Source organism: Cervus elaphus, chromosome 19 (genome assembly GCF_910594005.1).
Source record: "Cervus elaphus chromosome 19, mCerEla1.1, whole genome shotgun sequence".
NCBI classification, from domain to species: domain Eukaryota; kingdom Metazoa; phylum Chordata; class Mammalia; order Artiodactyla; family Cervidae; genus Cervus; species Cervus elaphus.
Window position 1 is genome coordinate 93,153,873 of NC_057833.1, and position 20,309 is coordinate 93,174,181.

Sequence of the window (20,309 nt, forward strand, 5' to 3'; positions counted from 1 at the left end):
ACTCTGTGGATTTCAGCACACCGGTCTTCCCTGTCCATCACCAACTCCCGAAGCTTGCTCAGACTCATGCTCATCAAGTCAGTGATGCCATCCAACCATCTCATCCTCTGTCGTCCCCTTCTCCTCCTGCCTTCAATCTTTCCCAGCATCAGAGTCTTTTCCAGTGAGTTCTTCACACCAGGTTGCCAAAGTATTGGAGTTTCAGCTTCAGCGTCACTCCTTCCCATGAATATTCAGGACTGATTTCCTTTAAGATTGACTGGTTTGACCTCCTTGCAGTCCAAGATTCTTCTCCAGCACCACAGTTCAAAAGCAACAGTTCTTTGGCACTAAGCCTTCTTTATGACCCGACTCTCCTATCTGTACATGACTATGGGGGGAAAAAAATTAAAAACAGCTTTGATTATACGGACCTTTGCCAGCAAAGTGATGTCTCTTCTTTTTAATATGCTGTCTAGGTTTGTCAAAGCTTTTCTTCCAAGGAGCAAACATCTTTCAGTTTCGTGGATGCAGTCACCATACACAGCAGTTTTGGAACCCAAGAAAAACAAGTCTCAGTGTTTCCATTGTTTCTCCATCCATTTCCCATGAAGTGATGGGACCAGATGCCATGATCTAGTTTTTTGACTGTTGAGTTTTAAGTCAGCATTTTCTCTCCCCTCTTTCACCTTCATCAAGAGGCTCTTTAGTTCCTCTTCACTCTCCATGAGTGGCGTTATCTGCATATTTGAGGTTGTTAATATTTCTCCCAGCAATCTTCCCAGCTTATGCCTCACCTAGCCTGGCATTTCACATGATGTACTCTGTATAGAAGTTAAATAAGCAGGGTGACAATATACAGCCTTTACATATTCCTTTCGCAGTTTGGAACCAATCTGTTGTCCCATGTCCGGTTCCAACTCTTACTTCTTGACCTTCAAACAGATTTCTCAGGAGGCATGCAAGGTGGTCTGGTACTCCCATTTCTTTAAGAATTTTTCACAATTCATTGTGATCCACACAGTCAAAGGCATAGTAGTCAGTGAATCAGAAGTAGATATTTATCTGGAATTCACCTGCTTTTTTTATGATCCTACAGATGTTGGCAATTTGATCTCTTATTTCTCTGTCTTTTCTAAATCCAGCTTGCACATCTGAAAGTTCTTCGTTCACATACTATTGGAGCTTATCTTGAGGATTTTGAGCATTACCTTGCTAGCATGTGAAATAATTGCAATTGTGTGGTAATTTGAACATTATTTGGCATTGCCCATTTTGTTGTTAGAAAATTGACCTTTTCCAGTCCTATGGCCACTGCTGAGTTTTACAATTTTGCTGGCATATTGAGTGCAACACTTTAGCATCATCTATTAAGATTTGAAATAGCTCATCTAGAATTCCATCTCCACTACCTTTGTTTGTAGTAACACTTCCTATAGCCCACTTGGCTTCAGACTCCAGGATGTCTGGCTCTAGGTGAGTGACCACACCATTGTGGTTACCCGAGTCATTAAGATCTTTTTTGTATAATTCTTCTCTGTATTCTTGTCACATCTTCTTGATATCTTCTGAATCTGTTAGGCCCATGCCATTTCTGTCCTTTATTGTGCCCATCTTTGCATGAAACATTCCTTTGGTATCTTTGATTTTCTTGAAGAGGCTTCTTTCATAATTTATCTTTGATTTTTTTTTATATTTTGAAAATGATATGCCAAATGTAGTGAACTTGTTTGGAATTTATTCTGCTTGGTGTTTTTTGAGGTTTGTGGATCTGTGATTTCATGTATGACATTAATTTATGGAAAATTTTAGTCATGATCATTTCAAGTATTTTTTTTTTATGTTACTTTTCTTCTCTTTCTGGTATTCCCATTACATGTGTTACACTTTTGTGGCTGTCTCACAGATCATGCATATTTAGTTCTATTTTTTGTTTGCTTTTAGATTTGGAGGCTTATATTGTGATATCCTCAAGATTAAACATTTTTTTTTTTCCACAGTCCTATGTAGTCTTCTAATATATCCATTGAAGACGTTTTTCTTTCTATTAAAGCAATTTGATCATATTACTTTTTGGTTCTTTTAAAGAATTTCCTTGTTTTTGCTTACATTGTCCGTCTGTTCTTGCACACTGTCTAATTTATCCATTAAAGCCCTTATCATATTCATACTTTGAATTTAAAATTTTAATTTAAAAAATTCTCATCTGATAATTCACCATCCCTGTCATATGTAAATCTGATTCTGATGGTTGTTCTCTTTAAACTGTACTCTTTTTAGTATGTTTTGTAATTTTTTTGAACATCAGACGAGATGTACTAGGTAAAAGAAATTGCTATAAATAGGCCATTAGTAATGTGATGATAAGATGTGTGTGTGTGTTGGGGGGAGGCAAACAATTTATAGTCCTAAGATTTAAACTTTCAGTCTTTCATGTGAGTTTGACCCTGGACTGTGAACTTCACATGCATTTCTCATTCTTGTCTTCTCCTCCACTCAGGTGAGATAGTTTAGCTAGAGGGGGATTAAGGTGTGTGTTTCTCTTCCCTTAGGTCACTTAGGCTCTGATAAATCCTAGTATGTTAAGCCAGATGTCAGACCTTGTTAAGAAAAACAGACAAAACCCACTGAAATGTTGTGAAGTAATTAGCCTCCAACTAATTAAAAAAATTAAAAAAAGGAAAAAAACAAAACAAAACAGAATACTCCAGTGTATTCCAAAATTGTTCTTTTGATTTTCTCTGTGCTGGAGGCAGGAGGGTTTTGTTATGTTTTGTTTTTTCCAAAGATTCATTGTGAGGACCTGCTAGAGCTCCAGGACTTAAAAATCACAAAGATATGGGGTCCCCCCTAAGGACTGAATCCCCCTGAGTTTCTTATCTCTCATACTTCTCTCAGGTTGAGCCTCCAGCAATTTATCAATTACCATTCAGCTTTCCATACCTACAGAAGTTTCAGCTAGAGGGTTTCTGCTCCAAAAAGTTGTGATTCTCTGCATTTGCCTGCAGGTCTCTCTAGTTTGAGGGGTAGCATTTGTTCTGTTATCTTAACTTCTCTGACAGATCTAAGAAGATCTGTAGATTTTTCAGTTTGTTCAGGTTTTTACTTTTTACTAGGATGGAGTGGCAGCTTCTAAGCTTCTTACATGCCAGACCAGAAACTGGAAGTCCTCTAAAGACAACTTATACCCCAGAGTTATTTTTACATTTTCAAGCCAGCCTCTTGTTTGCATCAATTCTTATTGACACTGTAGGCATCTGTGATGTCAAAGAATTGCTGCTGATTTTATTTTTTTGTCAAATGCCCTGGGGATGGGGCATTTTTCATCAAGTATGTTCAGATTCAAAAGAAATAAAGACATGCTCTGTGAATGGGATTTTTTTCTAGGAAGCTGCCAGGGATACAAATGACAATTCTGTAGGGATAGGGCTTTGGGGAGCTCCAAACCCATTATTCCCCCTCCAGTACTACTAGGCTGCTTTTGACTGTGACTGCCATGGTTGCAAGTGTGTTTTCAAGGTTCATGATGAGCTGGGGTGAGGGTATAGGAACAAGACTAGTTAAAACTGCCATAGACTTGTTTTGTTTTAAACAACATTCAGTTTCTTCCCTTCAATAACACTTTATGGATTCAGAAAATGCTGATTTTGACATTTTAGTGCTCTCATTGCTTTTCTGGGGGAGTTGATTTTTAGAGGTCCTTATTTTGCCATTACAGAGTATTTCTCATCAGTAATGTGTGGTTGAATGACCAAAGTTAAGTCCCAAAAGTAACATATAGCAAAATAAAAATAAATAAATATCATTACCCGCAAAAGATTGAAATTATGTACTATGTAAAAAGGTATATAACCAGAAGTCTGTTCTTTATGTCTGTGAGTCTGTTTCTATTTGTAGATAGGTTCACTTGTGCTATAATTTAGATTCCACATATAGGTAATAACTTAGGGTATTTGTTTGTTTTTATGACTTACTTCACTTAGTATGATCTCTATGTTGCTAAAGTGTCATTATTTCATTCTTTTTATGATGGCTAAGTCATAGCCCATTGTATATGTGTACCACATCTTCTTTACCCATTCATTTGTTGATGGACATTTAAATTATTTCCACAACTTGTTACTGAGCCCAAGTTCACTTTGCTTGCCACACAATAAGTCAGTGAATCCAAGACAAGGTGTTGAGGCTATGAAGGGACTTTATTTGGGAGCCAGCTGACTGATAAGATGGCAGGCTATTTCTTCAAAATAACCATGCTGCTGGGGCCTGGATGTCAGATTCTCTTATGGATCAGAGGTGGGGAGAGGTGAGGAAAAAAGTAAAAAGACCATTTAATTCCTGCAAATATCTCCTAGAACGGCAAGCCTCAGGTAGGGAGAAGTGTTAGTTTCAGTTCCTTACAGTCATTTCCTTGGTACTGCTAAATGGAATGTCTCCTGTCATATCAACAAACAAATATGTCACATTTATTTGTGATTCCAGCCTCCCCAAATGTGAACTTCTGGGCTGCGCCTGTAAGCAGCAGACAAGGGGCACCAAGGGCTGCACCATTTGCCACACAGATCAAGAAATCTCACAATCCTTCCCAGGTGGCTGGGGTCACGTTATCTCCCTGAAGCAGGCCATAATGTAGGCCTACAAAGTGGCAAGATAAGGGTTTAAGTCTGGAGAAGAAAATGGCCACCCAGTCCAGGATCATTGCCTGGAGGGTTTCATGGACAGAGTAACCTGGTGGGCTGCAGGCTGTGGGATCACAAAGTTGGACATGACTGAATGACTAACACTTTCATTTTTCAAGGGTTAAAGTCACAGAAGCAGGTTCAGTGTAAATTCGAAATTAAATCACTACTATGAAAATAGGGGTGCCTGTATCTTTTTGAACTATAATTTTGTCCAGGTATATGCCCAGGAATAAGGTTGCTGAATGGCAAGGGGGAAGGGAGGGAAAGGAGGAAAGGACTGGGAGTTCAGAATTAGTAGCTACAAACTATTATATACAGAACAGACAAACAGCAAGGCTCAGCTATAAAGCACAGGGAACTATATTCAATATTCTATTATAAAGCATAATGGAATATAACATTAAAAAAAAGAATGTCTATATGTGTATAGCTGAGTCACTTTGCTGTGTAGCAGAGACTGACAAAATATGGTAAATCAGCTATACTTCAATAAAAAGTAAAAAATGAAGAATACAGATAAAAATGGAATTTGGGATAATGGTTATCTGGGTCAGGGAAAGTAGAATTGGATGACAGTCATGCAGAAATGAGAGTGCATCCTTAAAAAAAGTGTACGATTAACCTCCCTGAGTTCCAAGTGAGGAAAGAAGGAAGAAATAAATATCATTTTAGCTTAAACAATTTCCAAATTTGCCATAAAATTAAACAAAAAATGATGGTCAACTTCAATTTTGCTAGAGAGTCAACTTATATATGCTATTCATACAATCATAGATCATAGATACACTTAGATATTTTTCATATACTTACATGTTTTCATAGACTTACATATAATCCATACACTCACATACAGGGTGTTGTGTGTATACTCTTCATAAAACGCATTGTTATTATGTATGATACTTTGTTAACTGTTTTTTAGTATGTGGTGGATCTGGGGTCATAAATTAAATTGAATATAAAGTATTTTCTGTTTTATTATTTAGTTCTGTAATGGAAATTAAGAAACAATCTGTTAAAATTTTAAGGAAAATTTATCTTTCTCTGTTTTTGTTGTTTGAAGGAAACATAATTTATCTTTTAAATGTTGCCAGTCTATTTTTCTTATATTTTTATGATTGCCTCTTTTAGGTTACATGAGCTACTTAGGCAATTATGATGCTGAAAAGGTAAACAACTAAGCAATGAAAACTCAGCTCTGGCTTTAATAAATCTAAAATCTGATTCTAAATGATGTTAATCTGTATGCATCATTATCCTCTGCTCAGTGTAGCGGTCAGTATCCAGAGCTTTGCAGAAGATTTTCACGTTTGTATTTATTCAGTCTAGAATTTGGTGATGGAATTTATTGCAACATAATTATTTTAGAAAGGCTTAATTCAGTAGAAACTACTTAAGTCCTCTCATCCTACTTACCAACATTTTTTTATTCTCAATTTGGCTTCTTTTCCTGCCCCATTTTTTAAAAAAATCTAGTTGACATTGAGCTAAAACCTTATAGACCATTTAATGAAGGCAAAAATATTAATAAATAAATACTTTAATTAATTTTAAAACTTAGAGAAGTTTAATAGAGATTTTTTTTTTAAATCAGTTCTGAAAACTTGAATGAAAGACATTTGTAAAAAGAAAAAGGAAAAATCAATCTCTGTTAATCTTCCCAGTGGGTATCAGTTGAACTAAGGAATCAGTAGGAATTTATACCTTCTCACATACACAATGATAAATGTTTATATCAACACCACAATAAACATCATCCAGCAAAAAAGGGAGAAAGAAAGCACCAAAGGACTAAAGGGCTTAGAAAACATTGCAAGACCCAAGTGCTGTTATTTCTTTTAATTTTCCACCTCATTAGCATCTTAGATATGGATATGCTGGCTCTGCAGAAGTTACATGTCTTTATTATTAAACGCTTTGCTGCAAACCAGTTCTCTACTGTCCTCAGTGTGTGTGTGTGTGTGTGTGTCATTGTGTGTGTTAAATAAAATGTTTTATAGTTATGCATGTAATTTATATCTCCATCATTTATGTGAGTCACAATATGAAGAATAAGACTATTAGGTACAGAATAATTTACTGAACATTAGATAATTTTGTTTATGAAGTAGTTTTATCTAGTATAAAAATAACTATATTCTAAGATATTCCACACCTAAATGTGTCTGACATTAAACTTCCTAGGACATATTGGAAAGTAAGGAAAAAGAACCCAGGACATATAAGGAAATTGATCATTCCAGTCTCATCTCTAGCACTGAATATTTGGGGAAGTCATTTAGATTTTTCTCATTCTTAGACTCACTGAAAGATTATTTCCAAAGTCATGATTATTCCTTTCCTATTTTCTTCTCAATACCTTATTTTATTGTAATTTTTCAAAGTCTTGTATTGCTTTGTAATCATCTACTATTTACTTTCTGCCTCACTGAACAAAATTTGAATTCTGGAGAGCAGGGACTTAATGTATATATCACATTATCACTGAATTCTAAGTTCATTTGCAACTTTCAAAGTACTTCAAAATGTATTTTGTTGGTTTTCATAATGATTTAAATACATAATTTACACTTATAAATGTAAATTTATAGATATTTAGCAAATTAATATTTATTAGTGTAACAGTAAGACTGCATATTGTTTGAAATTATGATCTCACAAGGAGGAACAGAGGTGTTTTTATTTTTATTTATTTTTTTAAGAACAGACAAACTTTAATTCATTGAAAAATGCAGTAGTGAACAAGGTCCATCAAAGGGCACTTTCTAAGTCAAATGACTGCGGCGACTCAGAGCCAGAGCAGAATAACTTCTAGAAAGAGATGATGTAAAAACAGGAATTCACAAATTCAGTGGTGAAACAAATGATCCAACCAGTCCCACCTAGTTCCACTGGTGAATCAGTTTATATATTCTTTGCTATTTCTTAATAAGGATCCTGGAACTAGTCCTTAGACACATAAATATAAATTTAAAAACTTCTCTAAAGAGGCTTTGCTCATATTTCTAAACTTATGCAAAGCTACTTTCTTTTACATAAACTTATTGTTGTGCATATGTGTCTATTGTTTTTTCTCTTTAGAGTGTTAGTCAAATATACATCCTTAAACCTTAATAAAAAAGAAATTTAAGTTTCAGTTCAGTCAGTTCAGTCGCTCAATCGTGTCCGACTCTTTGCGACCCCATGAACCACAACACACCAGGCCTCCCTGTCCATCACCAACTCCCAGAGTCCACCCAAACCCATGTCCATCGAGTTGGTGATGCCATACAATAATCTTATCCTCTGTCGTCCCCTTCTCCTCCTGCCCTCAATCTTTCCCAGAATCAGGGTCTTTTAAAATGAGTCAGCTCTTAGCATCAGGTGGCCAAAGTATTGGAGTTTCAGCTTCAACATCAGTCCTTCCAATGAACACCCAGGACTGATCTCCTTTAGGATGGACTGGTTGGATCTCTGCAGTCCAAGGGATGCTCAAGAGTCTTCAACACCACAGTTCAAAAGCATGAGTTTTTCGGCGCTCAGCTTTCCTCGCAGTCCAACTCTCACATCCATACATGACTGCTGGAAAAACCATAGCCTTTACTAGATGGAGCTTTGTTGACAAAATAATGTCTCTGCTTTTTAATATGCTGTCTTGGTTGGTCATAACTTTCCTTTAATGCTTAATAATTTCATATTTAGCAAGACTTTAAATTGTTAACATGGAGAGAACTGAGTATGTATAGATGTTTATATATGCACACACATATAAAATGTTATAATTGCAAAATGTGAAAAATATGACAGCTGAAACTTTACAACATGCTGCATCAAAAAGCATTGCTTTCTAGAGCAAGTTATGTGACTTTACATTTTGAAGCTATGATCAATTTTCCTCCTGTACATTGTATGGTACACCATATGATTTCCATTAGTTCATTTTAAAAATGTCACTGTGCGTTTCTGTTTTGTTTTTTTTTTTCTTTTTCTTTCTCTCTGCCTCTTTTAGTCTCTCAACCTCCTATTTTTTTTTAGAAGAGTAGAGCTAGTATAATTCAGTTTGAATAGTTGGCCACATTGCCTTGAGATTCAGAGACTGTACGCAGCCTGGCACGGGGGCGTCAGAGTCTGAGTGTGGTAAGGAAAGCAGCCGTATTGAAAGGCTTCCCACACAGAGTATGTGAGCCAGAGACAAATAAGAGAGAAGTCCCCCTGAAAATGCAGCTTAATGCAGGATGACAGAACTCAAGCAGGTTGAAGAGGATATCCAAGGTGGGGGTCATCCACCATGGGGTGGCAAATTTTAGAGAAGCACAGCTTTGTATGGTATCAGAGCCCACCAGCAAGGGGAGAGTCTTTGTATGAGAGAACTAACTGGCAGGGACTACTAAAGCCTAAGCAGGATGAAGAGAGGTTCCTTAAACAGTGGGATAATGACAGTGGCTCATCATGAAATTTCTTAGTCCAAAGTAGAGGAAGAGGGCACCTGTCTGAAGTAGGAGGAGTTGTTTAGTAGGGAATAGAAATTGTTCTCTTACTGGAATTTGCACAAATAAGTAAACACATGAAGAATAACAGATACTAGTTTTCTAATTGTCTAAGAAGGGAACTATAAATATAAAAAGGGATAAAGTTAGCATGAACTCTGTGGTGTGGGACTGTGTTAGAAGCATGTGAGCAAACATGTCTTTTAAAAGATACAGAATGCTTTACAATATTGTAGTGGTTTTTGTCATACATTGACATGAATCAGCCATGGATTTACATGTATTGTAAAGTAATTAGCCTCCAACTGATAAAAATAAATGAAAAAAAATAAAATTTAAGACAATTAAAAAAAAAGATACAGAATGCATTACTGGTATCCATGTTCTTGGTCGCTCAGTCGTGTCCGACTCTTGCGACGCTATGGACTGTAGCCTGCCAGGCTCCTCTGTCCATGGGATTCTCCAAGCAAGAATACTGGAGTGGGTTGCCATTTCCTTCTCCAGTGATATACATGTATTTATGTATTTGAACAACAACAATGAATAAAATATATACACATATGCATATTTTGGGGCTTCCTAGCTGGCTCAGTGGTAAAAAATCTGCCTGCCAAACAGAAGACATGGGTTCGATCCCTGGGTCAGGGAGATCCCCTGGAGAAAGAAACGGCAACCCTCTCCAGTATTCTTGCCTGGGAAATTGCATGGACAGAGGAGCCTGGAAGGCTACAGTCTTGGGGTTGCAAAGAGTTGGATATGACTTACTGACTCAACAACAACTGCAGTGCATATTTTATATAGATATGTATGTGTGTCCCTCGCTATGCTTTGTAGTGAGGAACACCCTCTAGCAATAATCACATCTAGAAAACAGATCTTGTCTTCTAAATATTCTCCAGTAAAATAAACTGGTGTTGAATGGGAAGATGGCTCATTCCTAAGGCTGGGGCAAGAACATGCAAGCTGAGTCTAAAATACAATGCTCTACCAGAAAATAAGAAAGTGCTGAAAGATGAATGGGGACATATTAAAGTGAAAGTGAATGCCACTGGCCAGACCTATCTATCAATCACTATATGAATATCAAAATCAATATAGATAGTAGTAAATTATAACTCATTGAATAAATTAGGAATAAAAAAATCTATGAGACTATATCAGAATTAACTTGTTAATAAAAGGAAAGTTTGGCAAGTATATTAGTTTTCTATGCTGTGTAACAAATTACCACAAGCATCACAGCTTTTAAATAGCCTGAATTATTATCTTAAAGTTTTTGTGAGTCAGGAGTCGGGCACAGCATGACTGAGTGCTCTGTGAGGTTACAATCACAGAGTTATCCAGGTCCCCTGTAAAACTGCAATTAGAGTTAGCCTACTCTGGGTTCTTCTCTGGAGATTTTACTGGGGAGATTTTGTTTCCAAACTCACTCAGGTTGTTAGAAATTCATTTTTTGGTGAATTCATATTGGGTTAGTGTTCCTTGAAGCCAGCCATGGAAAGCATGATTCTAGAATGAGTCAGCTAGCAAGACAAAATCTTTTGTATAACAAAATATGACCAGGGGAATGACATCCCTTTATCTTTGCCATGACTACTGGATAGAAGCAAGTTCTAGTTTCTACTTACAGAGAAGACTGTACAAGGGTGGTGCTGGACTCTCTCCTGTGAGTCCCTTGGACAGAAGGAGATCGAACCAGTCAATCCTAAAGGAAATCAGTCCTGAATACTCCCTGAAAGGACTGATGTTTAAGGTGAAGCTCCATTACTTTAGCCACCCTAGCCAACTCTTTAGAAAAGACCGTAATGCTGGGAAAGATTAAGGGCAGGAAGAGAAGGGGGCAACAGGGGATGAATGAGAAGGCCGGATAGCATTATCGATTCAATGGATGTGAGTTTGAGCAAACTCTGGGAGATAGTGAAGGACAGGGAAGCCTGGTGTGCTGCAGTCCATGGAGTCACAGAGTCAGACATGACTGAGTGATTGAACACCACCAACAGATAAGATAAAAACTTCTAACAAAAACTCTTTGATTATTTTGTGGGAGGGTGATGTAGAAGTAAATTTCCCAAATAAAAATAAATGAATATTTTAAGGACTTTATCAACTTGATGCCAAATTGACAACTATAAAAAGGTTGCAATTTTTTTTTCTTTAGAGAGACTTTTTTCAAAGAGGATTTTTGGGTTCACAACAAAAATAAGCAGAAAGTTCCATTTACTCCTCCCCCTACACAGTTCACCATGGAATCTCCCACCAAAGTGGTACATTTGTTACAATCAATGAACCAACATTGACACATAATTATCACCCAAAGTCCACAGTTTCCATCAGGGTTCCCTCAAGGCATTGAATTTTCTATGAGTTTTGGCAAATATGTAATATTATGGAACTACCACTATAATATCATACAGAAAAATTTCGCTGTGCTAAAAATTCATCCAGTGTGCTTCATCTATTCACCTCTCCCTCCCTGAAAGATTCTGGCAATCGCTGATCTTTTTACTCTCTCTGTAGTTTTGACTTATCCTGAATGTCAGAGTTAGAAATAGATTTTTCTTAAAGTGCATCAGAACTTTACAAACAAGCTTGTTACCATGCATACTTGTCGATGTAAGTGTTAGTATTAAAAACATTGGCTAATAACAGTTCAGTTCAGTTCAGTCGCTCAGTTGTGTCTGACTCTTTGCGGCCCCATGAATCGCAGCACGCCAGGCCTCCCTGTCCCTCACCAACTCCCAGAGTTTACTCAAACTCATGTCCATCGAGTCGGTGATGCCATCCAGCCATGTCATCCTCTGTCATCCCCTTCTCCTCCTGTCCCCAATCCTTCCCAGCATCAGGGTCTTTTCCAATGAGTCAACTCTTCGCATCAGGTGGACAAAGTACCTGAGTTTCAGCTTCAGCATCAGTCCTTCCAGTGAACACCCAGGACTGATCTCCTTTAGGATGGACTGGTTGGATCTCCTTGCAGTCCAAGGGACTCTCAAGAGTCTTCTCCAACACCACAGTTCAAAAGCATCAATTCTTTGGCGCTCAGCTTTCTTCACAGTCCAGCTCTCACATCCAATATAAACACCATAAAAATTTACTTTCCTATTTAATTTCAACCTCACTCTTTCTGTTTGTTTTTGGCCAGACTTGTTGGCATTATTTTTACCACAATTTACCAGTTAATTTGTAGTAAAAATCCATATTTTTTTATCAAGATCTATATAGCTTCCCATGACCTTACCCTACCCAATTTTCTGCTCTTATATTAACTCTTTTTCTGTTTCCTTAATCTCCAGTATTATTTATTCTCTTCCTCATCATTTATTTAAGCCGTACATACTCAGTGAACTCACACTATGTGTTAGGCATTTTTCTAGATGTTACGCAGAGGAAAGCAACAAAGTTCTTACACCATAGGCTTAAATTCTGCTTCTAAACTAGCCAAGCACTGTGACAGCTTATGCAATACTGCCTAACATAGTAGATTATTCAACAAAAGCAAAACTTAAAATTTTCAATAGGCAATGATAGTTTGAAATGCTTTAAAATTGCATAAAGAAGGAAGGAGCAGTAGTGTTGGTAAATTTACAAAGAAGAAAATATTTTTGTAAATAATTAATGTCAAATAATCTTTTAAAATAATTTATGAAAGGAGGAAAGAGAGGGAAATGCAGATAAATAGTACATAAAGGCTTATCCATTTTGTTGAATTTTATAATGCTTTAATTCTTGTGTATTCCTTCTTATATTTGACCCATAGGTAACAGAAGTGCTTTCCTTGAGAGAGATTTTTAGAAACCAGAGCATCATGCTAAATAGCTGCACATTATTACCTATTTGGGGGCTGTTTAATTCAATATCTTTTTAGTGTGCTTGTGTTGAAGCTTTAACTGGTTTTTGCTACTTTGTCTTCCATTTTTTTTTCTTTTGCTACTAGAATGCAGATTAATCCAGTTCCATCTAGACTGATTAGAGTGGTTGAATAAGTTACTCACAGCAGACTTTGTGAAATAAATCTAGTAATGCAACTCTCAATGGACTGTAAAAATCTTGTATTCCTTAATTGTCAAGACACTGATTGATATTAAATTATCCCATTTGTTTTCTGATTATTATTCTGTAATATGTAAAATTATAAGATGTGAGAAGGATTTCCCATTAAATACTAAATTTCCAACATGAAAGATCTTTATAATCACAAACTCAAGCTGTACTCCACAAATTTTAAATTCATCCTTCACATTTTCCCTTATAATCTTTTACTTAATGGACAACAGTACATTTTGATATTAAAGTAGATTTTTTTTCTTTTTGGGTCATTAGGTTTCACTAATGATATGTCATCATTTAGTCATTTAGTTCACATGAGTAAGTCACCAGTTGTTAATCCATACCTGGAAGTGAGACAGCCAATTTGCCTGCCTTAATGTATAGTGATGGGTAGTTTTGTTCACCTTATTTGTCAATTCAGCTGTACCTACCCTCTCAAAGTGAAAAAAAAGAAAAAAGTTAATTCACCAACAAGAAGTGCTTAGTTGTTAAATTAATATCACATATTCTGTAATATGGTTTTCTCACTGATAAAATAGGAACTGTATCTATCTCATGGTAGTTGTCAGGATATAGTGAGCTATTTGGGATTTAGGATGAGTTCAGTACCTGTTAGCTTAACATTATAAATTTTTACAGGTTAGTTCGTGGTGGTCTTTATCAAGATGGAATTTATAAAAGGTGTCAGATATAGTGGGATATTGCAACAAAATTGAAATTAAAAGCTTCTAATGGATTGCCAACATAAAGGTCCTTAGTCTCAATACTATTTTTACCCCCGGGTTTAAATTTCAAGATAGAATGGCATCCTTTAAAAACAGAGGCATTAGTGAAGCATTTTCTTTTCTATTTACTGCATGCACTAGCTAAAGAATAATAATTACTTTTCCTATATGATGGCCTATCAAAGTGAATTTTTATTATACCAATCATTCTGTTAAAATAATGATTCCAGGATTTTCTTGTTTTAAACTTCTTCTTTTCTTTTTTTAATCAAAGCGTTTTAATTAAAAAAAATATTTACTTATGTTTGGCATTGCAAACTGTATGTGTGATCTTAGTTCCCCAATCTGGAATTGAACCCATGCCCCTTGCATTGGAAGCAGAGAGCCTTGACCACTGAACCAACAGGGATGACCCTAAACTTATTTCTTAAAGAAAAAAAAAAAAAAACTCTGCTCAAGGAATTTTCCTCCAGGTTAATCATTAGCTAGCTGCTTCTAGAAGGACCTCTACATTCAGTACTTCTTAATGCTTTTGAAACGATTCACAATAATATTGCAGCCACCTCTAATCTGTATACTTCTCTGTACTTGGCTTAAATATTAAGTTCTCTCAGACAGTTCATTCAAGAAAGACAGCATGTTATGTTAAGGAAAAAAGCAATAATGGCATAATCCATGCTGCCCAGGAAAGTCCAATTGACAATTAAAGGACATGTTGATAGGCTTTGTCAGAAATTATGTATTTGTTCTCTATTTATTGCTACAGTGTTGTTACACAGTTCATTGCTCAAATTTAGTGGAAGGCTAAATTATAACTCAAACAAATGTTATTTTAAACAGCTTAACATTCTTCTGAATAAGTCAAAAACAAAATAACTAGGTAATAATTTTTTAATGCTTCTTGGATCAAGAGGTGTTTCAATAGGCTCATTAAGAGCAGTCTAGAATAATTTGAGTGTTGTTAATCTTCAGGACTAAAGATCCTAATGGAATTACACCTAAAGCCCTTCCACCAAAAAAACAAACAAAATAAAAAATGAAAGAAATGAGTAATGATCAAAGTTATGAGTTTGTTTAAAATATATATACATATATTTTTAAATAACATATCTAAGCTATATTTATTCCCACCCTGCCAGAAATATCTAAATTAACATTGTTTATTTTTGCTTTTATTTCCAATATTCTGGGAGGTGGGTCACAGAGGATCCTGCTGTGATTTATGTCAGAGTGTTTTGCCTATGTTCTCCTCTAGGAGTTTTATAGTTTCTGGTCTTACATTTAGATCTTTAATATATTTTGAGTTTATTTTTGTGTATGGTGTTAGAAAGTGTTCTAGTTTCATTCTTTTACAAGTGGTTGGCCAGTTTTCCCAGCACCAGTTGTGAATATTGGAAATAAAAGCAAAAATAAACAAATGGGACCTAATGAAACTTAAAAGCTTTTGCACAACAAAGGAAACTATAAGCAAGGTGAAAAGACAGCCCTCAGATTGGGAGAAAATAATAGCAAATGAAGCAATGGACAAAGGATTAATCTCAAAAATATACAAGCAACTCCTGAAGCTCAATTCCAGAAAAATAAATGACCCAATCAAAAAATGGGCCAAAGAACTAAACAGACATTTCTCCAAAGAAGACATACAGATGGCTAACAAACACATGAAAAGATGCTCAACATCACTCATTATCAGAGAAATGCAAATCAAAACCACAATGAGGTACCATTACATGCCAGTCAGGATGTCTGCTATCAAAAGTCTACAAGCAATAAATGCTGGAGAGGGTGTGGAGAAAAGGGAACCCTCTTACACAGTTGGTGGGAATGCAAACTAGTACAGCCACTATGGAGAACAGTGTGGAGATTTCTTAAAAAACTGGAAATAGAACTGCCATATGACCCAGCAATCCCACTTCTGGGCATACACACTGAGGAAACCAGATCTGAAAGAGACACATGCACCCCAATGTTCATCGCAGCACTGTTTATAATAGCCAGGACATGGAAGCAACCTAGATGCCCATTAGCAGACGAATGGATAAGGAAGCTGTGGTACATATACACCATGGAATATTACTCAGCCATTAAAAAGAATTCGTCTGAATCAGTTCTAATGAGATGGATGAAACTGAGCCCATTATACAGAGTAAAGTAAGCCAGAAAGATAAAGACCAATACAGTATACTAATGCATATATATGGGATTTAAAAGATGGTAATGATAATCCTATATGCAAGACAGAAAAAGAGACACAGATGTACAGAACAGACTTTTGGACTCTGTGGGAGAAGGCGAGGGTGGGATGTTTTGAGAGAACAGCATCAAAGCATGTATATTATCAAGGGTTAAACAGATCACCAGCCCAGGTTGAATGCATGAGACAAGTGCTCAGGCCTGGTGCACTGGGAAGACCCAGAGGGATCGGGTGGGGAGGGAGGGGGGAGGCGGGATCAGGATGGGGAACACATGTAAATCCATGGCTGATTCATGTCAATGTATGGCAAAAACCACTACAATACTGTAAAGTAATTAGCCTCCAACTAATAAAAATAAATGAAAAAAAACAATAAAATAATATAAAGATTACAACTTTGTTTATATAAGTAGACCACATCTAAGTAAGAGTTTTGAGGAGAGAAAATTTCGTGTTGAATTTAATCAGATGGTAGAAGTTTACAAGAAGCATATATCAATGGATCTAATCTCTTAGGATATTGTGGTGTCTTTACAAAATGAGAATATCATAATGATAACATGGGTTAAAAAATTAACTAAATGGGTTTTGTATTTATATGCTGCTGCTAAGTCAAGTCAGTCGTGTCCGACTCTGCGCAATCCCATAGACAGCAGTCCACCAGGCTCTGGTCCCTGGGATTCTCCAGGCAAGAATACTGGAGTGGGTTGCCATTTCCTTCTCCAGTGCATGAAAGTGAAAAGTGAAAGTGAAGTCACTCAGTTGTGTCTGACTCTTTGCGACCCCATAGACCGTAGCCTACCAGGCCCTTCCATCCACAGGATTTCCCAGGCAAGAGTACCGGAGCTGGTTGCCATTGCCTTCTTCAGTATTTATATGACTCATGGACTAAAAGGATTTTTTAAACTATACTCCCATAGAGAAAACGTGAAAGTGTTAGTCACTCAGTTTTGTCCAGCTCTTTGCGTCCCCATGGACTGTAGCCTTCCAGGCACCTCTGTCCATGGAATTCTTTAGGCAAAAATACTGGAGTGTGTAGCCATTCCATTATCCAGGGGTTCTTCTGGACCCAAGGATCACACTGGTGTCTCCTGCATTGAAGATGGATTCTTCATCATCTAATGAAAAATTGTCTTTTCTTGCTAATCTTGGAACAAAGAATTTCCAATCTCAGTACACTATCATTTTATAGAAATAACAGATTTATAAACATAAATCATTTTCCAAGTAATAATTATTTTAACACTTAGAAAAACTATGAAGAAATAATGAAAATGTGATATTATATAAAATTATATGGTTTTCTCCATTAAAGGAACAGATAATACTCATATGATATTAAATATGAGAATGCATAAATAGATCACTTGACTATTTATGGACTTAGGGTTGCCAACAATTTTTGCCCCTAAGGTATTTAAAAAATAATATATATATGGCTTTCTATATCTATATACCCAAGATGTCAAAAAATCTAGTTTGGGATTTATAATTGAATGCTAAGCAGTGTTGCTATAACTCTATTATAGGCCTTTAGAAATGGGGATCAGTGTTTGCTGGAAAAGCCAATTAAGGACTGTAAGAGTAGAAAGATGGCTTAGAAATGATTCTCTTAACTCCAGCCTCCTTAGGACACAGAAGAAAGCTAAAACTCAGAGAGAAAGTGACTTGCCACATTACAAAGCTGGTATCAGAAGACAAGCCCATGCCTTTTCAGTTCAGTGTTTTATATAGGAAGGTATTCTGGCATTTGAGTTATGATACTGCTTTCTTTTGGGCATTGTCCTACTCATTGCATGTATTATGTATCTGTGCCCCTTGCTCACCCAGCAGAATTCCTAAATATTCTGTACATTTCCAAATGTCCTTTGAGAGATGTATTGACTTTGATTGAAAGTGCTTTTAATAAGGGAGTCCACTGAATCACAGAAGATTAAAATTTGTAGTAAAAATTTAAGGCAATGTAAGAAACCCTTCAACAACTGGGAATTTATTATTATGGTGATGATTATGTAACTTTTATGCCTATATTGTAGCAAAATGTTTTATGAAAATTTCAAATGGAACTTTTTCACCAGCCTATAGATAGGATGTGGCAAATAGATTAAATATAGTTTCACTGCAGGAGATTTTAATATATGATCACAATCTGTCAGTTTCTTTTGCTGTTGTCTTCAAGTACTTTTTTCTCCATGTGTTGGTATACACTAACAGCAAAATTATTTGACTTGATTACTGCCCAGTTACGTTCGTCCAACAATTCATCATACACTTGTTCAATAGGTTCATAATAAATACCTCTTGAAGCAAGTTAAATATAGGTCTATTAATACAAGGTGGCAAGAAAAACTGCGTTTCAGAGGAATTCAAGGACATCTCATGAAACAAAAGAAGGTACATTTATTATAGGGTTAGTGAGAAGGGCAGAATTCAGGTAAAATTTATCTAATAGCAGCATATATTAGGTCTGAGTACATATTTTCTCAAAGACTTTCAAACTACAAATTCTCTCTCAAGTTAAAATAGGAGTAAATTTTCAAGGATAAAGTCAGATTCAAAGTAAACATAAATGAATTTTGATCAAGGTTCACAAACATAAAACTTAAATGTTTACACTGGCAGTTTACATGGGTAAAGTAAACAGACTAGGTTGGGTGGGGATCTTCAGCTGGAGACTCCCTGCCTTCTCAACTCCAGCTGCGAGCAGAGTAGTCTCAGTGTGACCACACTAGACCTTATGATTTTTCAAATAAATTTCAAACTGGCATTTCACCTTTTTTACAAAAGGTGTCAGTTTCTCTCATGTTCCCAATTAAAATATTTTAAAGAGACAGTGTGGCTTGAAAAAATGCTTACAAATCAAATTCTTCCTCTTCCTTACCAGACAATGGAGAATCAGGGTCTGATCCTACTTTGAATATGCTTTTGTTGTTCAGTCGCTCCGTCATGTCTGACTGTTGGTGATCCCGTGGACCGCAGCATGCCAGGTTTCCCTGTACTTCACCATCTTCTGGAATTTGCTCAAACTCACGTCCATTGAGTCGGTGATGCCATACAACCATCTCATCATTCTCTGTCATCCCCTTCTACTTCTGCCTTCAATCTTTTCCAGCTCAGGATCTTTACTAGTGAGTCAGTTCTTCCCATCAGGTGGCCAAAGTTTCAGCTTCAGCATCAGTCCTTCCAGTGAACACCCAGGACTGATTTCCTTTAGGATTGACTGGATGGCCAAAGTTTCAGCTTCAGCATCAGTCCTTCCAGTGAACATCCAGGACTGATTTCCTTTAGGATTGACTGGTTGGATCTCCTTGCAGTTCAAGGGACTCTCAGGAGTCTTCTCCAACACCACAGTTTAAAAATGTCAATTCTTCAGTGCTCAGCTTTCTTTATAGTCCAACTCTCACATCCATAGGACTACTGGAAAAAACCATAGATGTGACTAGATGGACCTTTGTTGACAAGTAATGTCTCTGCTTTTTAATATGGTGTCTAGGTTGGTCATAGCTTTTCTTCCAAGGAGCAAGCGTCTTTTAATTTCATGGTTGCAATCACCATCTGCAGTGATTTTGGAGCCCCCAAAATAAAGTCTGTCACTGTTTCTGTTGTTTCCCCCATCTGTTTGCCATGAAGTGATAGGACCAGATGCCATGATCTTCATGTTTTGAATGTTGAGCTTTAAGCCAACTTTTTCACTCTCTTCTTTCACCTTCATCAAGAGGCTCTTTAATTCCTCTTTGCTTTCTTATTTTTTATTTATTTATTTATTTTTTCAGCGGGTTTTGTCATACATTGACATGAATCAGCAATAGATTTCTTCTGTAGGTAAGTGTAAGTAAGTGTAGTCACTCAGTCGTGTCCGACTCTTTGCAACCCTGTGGACTGTAGCCCACCAGGCTCCTCTATCCATGGGATTCTCCAGGCAAGAATACTGGAATGGGTTGCCATTTCCTTCTCCATTCTGCTGTAAAGGTGGTGTCATTTGCATATCTGAGTTTATTGATCTTTCTCCTGGCAATCTTGATTCCAGTTTGTGCTTCATCTAGCCCTGTATGTCACATGATTTTGAATCTAGGCACAGCCATTAGGCTTTGTTTGAAATATTCTTGATTATGGCTATTTCATGGGCATACATTTCCAATGTTGTTTTGTCCTGATTATTGAGTGAAGATGATAGATGGCGTCTTAAAAGAAGATCATCTTCTTTTACTCATCCATTATT

The 20,309-nt window shown here is 36.5% G+C and overlaps 1 long non-coding RNA gene across 1 annotated transcript; it reads left to right on the top strand.

The window, feature by feature from the left end:
* The first annotated feature begins 389 nt into the window (after positions 1-389).
* On the top strand, positions 390-19,665 carry LOC122675701. Its single transcript, XR_006335322.1, has 2 exons — positions 390-458; positions 19,584-19,665. It is a non-coding gene; the product is annotated as an uncharacterized LOC122675701 (long non-coding RNA).
* Positions 19,666-20,309: the final 644 nt, after the last annotated feature.